At 37.0% G+C, this 9,102-nt stretch overlaps 1 pseudogene; it reads left to right on the forward strand.

Annotated features, from left to right (window-relative positions):
- The first annotated feature begins 429 nt into the window (after positions 1–429).
- On the forward strand, positions 430–1,708 carry LOC128497748 (translocating chain-associated membrane protein 2-like; annotated as a pseudogene).
- The last annotated feature ends 7,394 nt before the right edge of the window (positions 1,709–9,102 follow it).

Consider the following 9,102-nt stretch of genomic DNA (forward strand, 5'->3'; position numbering starts at 1 on the left):
AACAGATCATGATATAATAATCGGAATAAAGATTATCAAGTAAGGGGTAAAAATTGGCCCTGTAAAAGACTAGTGAGGTTGGACCCCCGAGAGCAGAGCATGCCAGGAGAACAGGGTACCGAGAAGCAGGTCATGGAACTGGCCGGGTTAACCAGAAAAGTAGGACAAGCCGAATCAGAATCCAGGAGCACAGTCATCTAGCCGAGTCAATACCAGACGTCCAGCTAACAGGAGCCAAATCAGCAAAACAGGAGCAAAGTCAACAAGCCGGGTCAAAAACGAAGAAATCAGTAACAGAGAACACACACAGGCAAACTAGGAGAATACACCAACCAAGGATGACCCAGAAGTGGAAGTCCCAGGTTTACAGGTGGAACACACAATATCCGGTCTTGACCACATGGTGTCGCTATGATACCAGTTTGCCGCATGGCCGACCACGTGGTGAAGACACCAGACAGGCAGTGGGTGTACTCGATGCCCGGGAAGCCGTCTGAGAGGGACGTGCCGCGGGAGCAGCCACAGAGCAGGACCGGAGAGGCAGGTAAGTCCTTACAGGCCCCCAATAAAGGACCATTCAAATTAATTTTATGTATTTTGAATGCTTAAATATTTTTGAGGAAATTGACTATTAAACAAACAAGGAAAGGTACAGGGTGTTTAATAATTAAAAATAAAAATGGTTATATACACACTGATTTAAAACCTATAGTATGTCAAAACTGTTTCCCAGAGAAAAGTGAGCATATAGAGGTCTTTACAGTCTTTGGACAAATACAATTTAACTAGGGAAGAACAAAGTATTACTTAAAATACTAGAATACTAGATGATAAAGTAACATATTAAAAAATTGGGGGGGGGCGTGGCCTGGCTCAGTCCAGCCCCCTCCTTGGCTGCGCCCAGAGACTGGAGACGTTTAGTGGGAGAAGGGTCAAATGTGTGGAGATAGCTTTCCACAGGGGATAAGTTACCCCATCTTTAGCCGGGAGTTTGTCATCCACAGCCATCAGCCTCTTCTGTATGATCCTGGTCGTCATTGGGCTCATGTTCGACTACCTTTATCTTTATGTTACCTCAAAAGTGAAGCAGAATAGGTTTAATGAATCCGGCTAGTTGGCAGTCATTCATCTAACATCCATGTTTTTATGTAGTATTTATGTAGCCAGCTGTGAGAAAGTTATTCTCATGTTTACCTTCCTTTCCAAGTGAATTTATTCTACCTGTGCCAGCTGGCATACTAGCTACATGCACTGCCTGAATTGTACTTTCCTTCATATAGCTGGAGCTTATGTGCTGAATCTGACATGCTTGGGTCTCATATTGCTACTCTTACAGTCGGTGGCGGAGCTTCTGTTCCATATAGAACGCATGTTTTACTTCACATATCAAAATAACCAAAAGCTTTTTAATGTGTGGGCTGTAATGTGATTAGCTGTCTGTTCTTACCGTTGTCTGTTCTTACCGTTGGGTTCAGTCTCACCAGAGTGGAGGTCAATACCTTTAACCCACACAAAAGAAACTTCAACATGCTTCTTTTCATGGCGTTTGTCCTCCTTTAGCTATGCTTCTCCCAGACCTGGATGATGTGGCGGTTTATCCACGTTTAGCTGCAGTGTTGGAGAGAATGCTGTAAAGAAGAGGATGACTGTAGCTATTATAGCAAAGCAACAAGTCAAGGTCATAACGAGGGAGTCAGTTCTGTTGTAACATCTATAACGTGGTTGTTACAAATCTTTGAAATCCAAATAAATACATGCTAATCATGAATGCAGAAGGAGTCTGCATCCACAATCTGCATCCACAATTATTTTGGATTTTCTTATTTGTGCAGTTTTTAGTACCTTCTTTAAAAGGAGCTGTTTATGAATTATTTTTTTTGTTTGTGAAAATGTAATTCTACAGAGTTCTACAAATACAGTGATAGAACACCAAAAAAGTTTGGAAGCAGTGAATAAGGTACTTTTAGATAATACACATATTAAACGTCTCAAAAGAAGGCCCATTTTAAATTGTATTTTCTTTATCCTGAATTATAATTATTTTTGGTTTGAGTTTAATTTGTATTTTCAGATGTGTGGAACTTCCCTGAGTACCAGGTTTGCACCAAGCTATGCCAATATTTTTTGTGGCCGATTGGGAGGCACAATGTATTTGGCAGAACAATCCATTTGGTGCAAACCTGGTACAATGGAAAAGATTTATAGATGACGTGCTGAGGGGCTCTAAAGATTCCTTTGTTCATTTCATAATATACATTAATCAAAATGAATATATTTTGAAATGTATCTCAAACATACAAGAAAAAGGTTACATTTGAACCTTTATATTGAAGATAACCAAATCCATTCAAATAATTTTTCAAAACCAACTGATGCAAATGGGTATATAGAATATAAGAGCTGTGACCACCCCTCTTGGTTAGACAAAATACCAAAAGGTCAGTTTATAGAATAAAAATAAATTGTTAAAGATATGTTGATTTTTTAAGACACTGGTTGTGGAATTAAATAGAAAAGTTAAAGAAAACATTACCCTGACATTATCTTACAGGATAGCCTTAAACAAGTGAATGAAATAAGGAAGGATGATCTGTTGAGGGAAAAAGGCCCAAGTTGTATAAACAAAGATTTTATTTGCACATCCATTACTAAATATTAGACTTCTGCAATCACCACCATATTGTTCCGGGTTCAAGTTAGGGCAAAATGACGGCACTTTCGGTGATGTCCTCTCCCCAGATTAGAGGATTAGGGAGAGGACGTCAACAGATACAAGGCCATAACGCCTTAGGTTCAAGTTAGGGCAAAATGACAGTGCTTTTGGTGATGTTCTTTCCCCCGATTGGAGGATCAATATCAGCTATTATATCCAGTAAGTGATATATTTCTTCCAATAAAATTTTGCCTCTGGACTTACCTACTGCTAAATACCTTCTGTAAGATCTCTTGAGTCCTTGCCGTTTGTACCTTTTAATCCCATGCTTTCCTCCCATCTATCTCTCTATCATTGCACTGTCACGGTATGTCCTCCCACCTCAGTACATGCCTACCTATGCCAGTTTTGTTTTGGTAAGACATAAACATTGCTATTACAGAATAACAGTGTTAGACACAAAATATTTTCTTTACAAGCTCTTGTCTGCTCTACAGTTGTAAATTTGGTATAAATACTGTTATAAATCTATAATTGTTATTTTGTTTTCTTTAGTTTGTCTCGTATGCTTCTCATAAGCCATTTTTATACATAACTTAAACAATTATGTGATGCCTGGACACCTAGCCTTTTAACAAATATGAGCCAGAAATTTAAGAGCCAGCAATGTCATTGTAATGAATGCCATGCACTTCAGTTTCTAAATCAAATCAATAATTTAAAAGGTTAGCATAAGTCTTTTAACTGAAAAACAGACCTTAAAGCACTGACTAGTGTTCAATCAATAACTGTGTGGAAAAACAATGCTTGTTTGTAGGAGCTACAATCCACGAATGTTTTATTAAAGTGCTAAAAATGAAGATAGGTATTTGGTTCACATTATCATGTTGTTCTGATTAATTGGGTATACTTTTCCTTAATTAATAATAATAAATTAGTTATGTGGTGTATAATCAAATCATCACAAAACATAATCTTAGATTGTTTATTCTGTGACATTTATATATACAGTATATATATATATATATATATATATATATATATACACACACACACCGATCAGCCATAACATTATGACCATTGACAGGTGAAGTAACACTGATAATCTTTTTATCATGGCACCTGTCAGTGGATGGGATATGTTAGGTTGATTAAAGTTGATTTGTTAGAAGCAAGAAAAATTGGCACACGTATGAAGATGAGCGACTTTGATAAGGGCCCATTTGTAATCCTAGACACTGGGTCAAAGCATCTCCGAAACTGCAGCTTTTGTGGCGTGTTCCTGGTCTGCAGTGGTCAAAAGTTGTCCAATGAAGGAAAAGCGGTGAACCAGCGGGTCATGGGCGGCCAAGGGTCATTGATGCACGTGGGGGGAAAAGGCTAACGTTAATGCTGGTTCTGATAGAAAGGTGTCAGAACACACAGTGCATCACAGTTTGTTGCATATGGGGCTCCGGAGCCACAGACCGGTAAGGGTGCCAATGCTGACCCCTTTCAACTGCCAAAAGCACCTATAATTCGCACATGAGCATAAAAACTGGAACACAGAGCAATGGAAGAAGGTGATGAATAATGTTTTGTTTTACATCACGTGGATGGCAAGGTGCGTGTGCATCGCTTACCTGGAGAACACATGGCATCAGAATGCATCCATGGAGGCCCCACCTTGCAACTTACAGGACATAAAGTATCTGCTGCTAACATCTTTCTGCCAGATACCACAGCACACCTTCAGAGGTCTAGTGGAGCCATGATTGGACGGGTCAGGGCTGTTTTGGCAGCAGAAGAGGGACCTACACAATATTAGGCAGATGGTCAGAATGTTCTGGCTGATCAGTATAAATTTAGGCAATATAATCCCCAGGTTAATTTTATATCCCATGTTGGACAGTACTGGGAACCCCCATTATTTTAGTTATATGTTTTGGAGTTGTGTGGCTATTTGTTTAATCATGATTTGGGAGAGGACATAAGGACTTCCTCATTGAAGTTGCAAATTTTAAAGTAGTATGCCTTCACAAACATTAGTGAATCTGAAACTTGTCTTGTACTTGTTAGCATGCATGCAACCTCAGACTTTGGAGGGCTTTTCACATTTGAAAATTAAATTTGTTGTTACTCAAGCTCACATGCTCAAAAACTCTCTCACACTCTCACTCACTCTTACTCATTCTCTCACTCTCCATAACTTATTTTCATCTCCACTTCTTCTGTTTTCTTTCTTCTGTCTTCTCCTGGGAGAAGTGTTGAAATGCTTCTCTGTCTCTGTGGATCTGTCTGTATTAGTGTGGCCAATCCGAGTGCAGAAATCTTGTAAACATACTCATTTAAAGACCATGGAGAAAGGATACACTTTTTTCCACCTCACAAACCCTTACAATATCTGTACAACTAAATATTTTTCAGAATTTCTTTCCCTGAAATTACCCATTGCTACCATAATAATACTTTTGTGATAATAAAAAATATCGCATTCAAGCGTTGTGAGTAAGCCATTTAAGATGCCACGTGCAATGGTTACCTTTATTATATATGGGTACCAAAACAAAATAATATGTCATTTTTTTGAAGTTGTTTTCAGAAAATGACAGTCATTGTAACTTCAAGAGTAATAGCATCAATTACTTCATAGTTACTTGAGATTCTCAGGTTGCCTACATCTGGAGCATTGAAATATCTGATGGTTCTACTGTCTGCAAATATAGCAATCCACAGTTTTTCTTTCCAACCTTAATATAAAAATGCTATTATAAAACACTTAAAGAAATTGACTGTCATGTTATGCCTTTTTAAAGATAGTAATGAAATAACCATATGTATGTGGTAACTAGCTACAGTACTAATTAATATTAATGTGGGATACATTTTTAGAAATCAAATTTATATTAGGGCAAAAAACATATTGCTGAAAGTTTAGTAATGCAATTTTGATACTGGGCTAAATAATTACTAATTCCAAAACATAACAGTGATAAATATATTAAACCTGCATTTTTTAATTGTATTCATCCCCTAAAAAAGTTCGTGTTTGTCTAAATTAATACATAGGCAGGAATATTAAGCTAATATTTTAGCACTGTTTTTTAAATATTTGTCTGAAAATGGTATAAAAGCAACATTGATAACCACAAAAGATCTGTTTTTTTTTATGGGTTGTGGGTTACCAAGCGAGTTAACCTGTACTGAAAAACATATCATTCTTTGTTATAGCCTGCACAGACCCAGGATCACAGAGCTGTCATATTTTCTCTTGGCATTGTATTCCCGTGTGTTGCTCTCCTGCTATAACTCTTCCTGTTAATTCTATACCGTCTTCTGTTCTGTGCACAAATGGTGTCATTTTTTTAAACATTTGTACATTATGTAAATATGTAAATGAAAATCGTATACTGGTCAACTCGACTTACTCATCAAATTGTTTACAATATGAAGATATTGGTTAAAATATTGATATTAAAATATAATTTGTTTAAATTATCACTATGATCTCTTTGGTAGATTAGAATGTTTTTTTTATCATTTGTAGGTCAGAGCAAAACATGCTGTAAGAGATTACCTATAAAATGAATCTATATTAGACTGCATTTGGATTCGTCCGAATTGTAGATTTACTGTATTTTGGCAAGTGCCACCATATTGCCCCAAGTTCAAGTTAGGAGAAAATGTTTTGGGATTTCTGCCCAAGTTAATCTTTCATTTCCATTTCCTGGTGATACGCTGCTTAGAGGCCATCAGTATATGAATCATTAAGCAGGTTGCCTCCCAAATAAATGAAAGGAAAGAAAATTTTCTTAAGGCCTGTGCGATTGAGTTTTGAATAGGTTGGAGAGCAAGTTGTAGAAGAGCTTGGTTGGAATTTACATGTTTTTCCTGATGTTAAATACCATATGTGCATTAACTAAAAAGAATTAATGTAACACTAAACTAGGGTTGGTTTTTCTCACCTGAAGGTAAACCTTTGACCACTGATAAAACATTTCCTACATCGGTTTCCCACTTAATTAAACACTGATCTTTAACATCTTCTGGGAAAAAATCCATCAACACTTTTCTACTCTAGGTTTTTCCTTTATCCAAACTGTATTAATCATATTGTTAATTCCAAGATAGGTAAAGATTTCAGTAGACAGTAAGTGAAAGATACAGTATCCTGTAGGTATAAAAAGACAAGGCTCTTTGATCAATCAGAACCTTGTCTTAGACATTTTGATGTTATCTGCTTCCCAATTGTAACCATGCTATTTGACTGATACTTAAAGAGAGGTTTTTCACATTGTTGTATAACATGCCTGATGAAGGGACCTGAGAGGTCTTGAGAGTAACAGGTACACATACAAGCCTTATGAAGTAGCTCAATGTTGTGCATTGAAATTGACAACTTTCAATCATTGTTTGGACTAGGTTTTTTATTACTCAAAATATACCATTTTATCATTTTTTAATTGGTTCGGCGGATCTGTTATTGGTATTGTTCTGAAAAGATACCTTACTTTATGGATCTGGTATGCGTTGGCTGTGTTAATCCGCCCTAACCAGGAGACTTCCAGAACCTTCTATCCTTGGGTACTTTATCTAAACACTGAAAGTAAAGCCAAATTTTCATTAATAGTATTATCTATATATAAATCCATCTTTATTACCAATATAATACTCAATGTCTTTATTTGTTCAATACAATTTATATTATCCATTCAACTTTTTCCAGCAGAGGGGGAACGCAGATAACTGGATTTGTTTAAGTTAAAAGTAAATCATGAGAGCAAAGAGGATTACTTTATATTCATTAGAAGAAATGTGAATTTCTTGTATAATTGTCTGTCTATTCAGGAAGGCTAGGGGTCCAGTAGATAAAATGTACAACAGTGGGGCTGACACCAGTAGCGTACCTAGTGGTGGCGGGGGGGGCACGCCGTGGGTGCCGCTCATCAAGGGGGTGCCACCAAGCCGGCACCCTTCCAGAGACGGACAGTAATTTGCGCCACTAGAGGAGCAGGCTCGGTTGGGGAGATCAAGGATATGCTGTCATATCCTGGCGCACAAAACTGAAGTCACGCCCACCGCCTTCCGTGCTCACTGCATCAGAAGGACAGGACACAGAAGAAGAGCCAAGAGGAAGAATGAAGAGGAGGAGGAAAAGTGACAGTGACAGAGGAAAGGTATGAAAACATTCAGTGAGAGTGGATTAGTAAGTATGTGAGAGTGATGGGTGTTATGCTGTAGTAGATGCTGAATGTTTGTGAATTAATGTTTTTGAATTAGTGTGTATGATAACATGGATGTGTAAGTATATGGGGGAGGCTGAAAGCACATTCCTATCATGCCCAGGTTACAGCATGTACTGGCTGCCTGGGCATGATAGGGGTGTGATTGCTGTTAGCAATTTTATATTTATATATATATATATATATATATATATATATATTGTTGTTGATTTTTTTTGTCCAATTTTGGTGTGTTGACCACACGTTTATTAAAAGTAAGTAACACTCCAAAATTTTACGGAAAAATTCAATAACAATATTAATATATATATATATATATATATATATATATATATATATATATATATCAAATAACAGATGGAATAAGTATCTTGTGATAATACCTTTTTTATTGGACTAACAGAATTTTGGAATGACGAGCTCTTCTCCCTTTCTCAAGTCTAAAGCATATCTGAGCAAAACGACACATAGAATTCAATGTAGTGTGGCAGGAGAGGGGGGGGTGCTTACTACCCAGATCTGATAAGGGAGGGTGAGATGTTGTAAAAGTATGTGTCCCTCCAGAGGGTCATAAATGTTCTGAGTAGGGAATTTGGAGGGGGGGTTTAGCACTGCTGAAGATAAATTAACAAACAAAAAACAAACAAACAAAAAAAAAACATAAGATGGTAGTGCTCACATACAGGGAATAGGAATGCAGTGATGAATATAAGAATGGGATGGGATGGGATTATTATCCCATCAATTATCAATTATTATCAATTATTATTGATAAATTCATACAAAGTATTGTCTTATTTTGATTACGTAATTATTTGTTGTGAAGTAATGTTGAAATAATGGTAACCTGCTAGAAATTCAGGGATGATTATTAGGATGAATGGATGCTTTTGTCAGTTAATAGTTTCTAAATAAAACAAAACTCTTTCACTTAAATGGTGTTTGTGGCAGAGTCTGATAAGAGCCTATTGTGTCGTAACTTGAAGACTGAAAAGTGTTGCAGAAAGATTATGTGAATTGCTTCTACAGCGAGGAAACACAATGTACTTTGTGTTATTTTTAATTTCATAGGATTTTGGAATTATTTGAATCCAGTGGTGGTGTGCTTTACACCGCCCACTGAGCTCTTGATATTTCACATATTGAACTTATGCTTGTGTTCAGCTGCTCAGCCTTGGACACCCATTTCAGAACAGTACTTGTGAGCTATTGTTCCTACTAGAAGGT

This window comes from Spea bombifrons, chromosome 5 (genome assembly GCF_027358695.1).
Source record: "Spea bombifrons isolate aSpeBom1 chromosome 5, aSpeBom1.2.pri, whole genome shotgun sequence".
In the NCBI taxonomy this organism is placed as follows: domain Eukaryota; kingdom Metazoa; phylum Chordata; class Amphibia; order Anura; family Pelobatidae; genus Spea; species Spea bombifrons.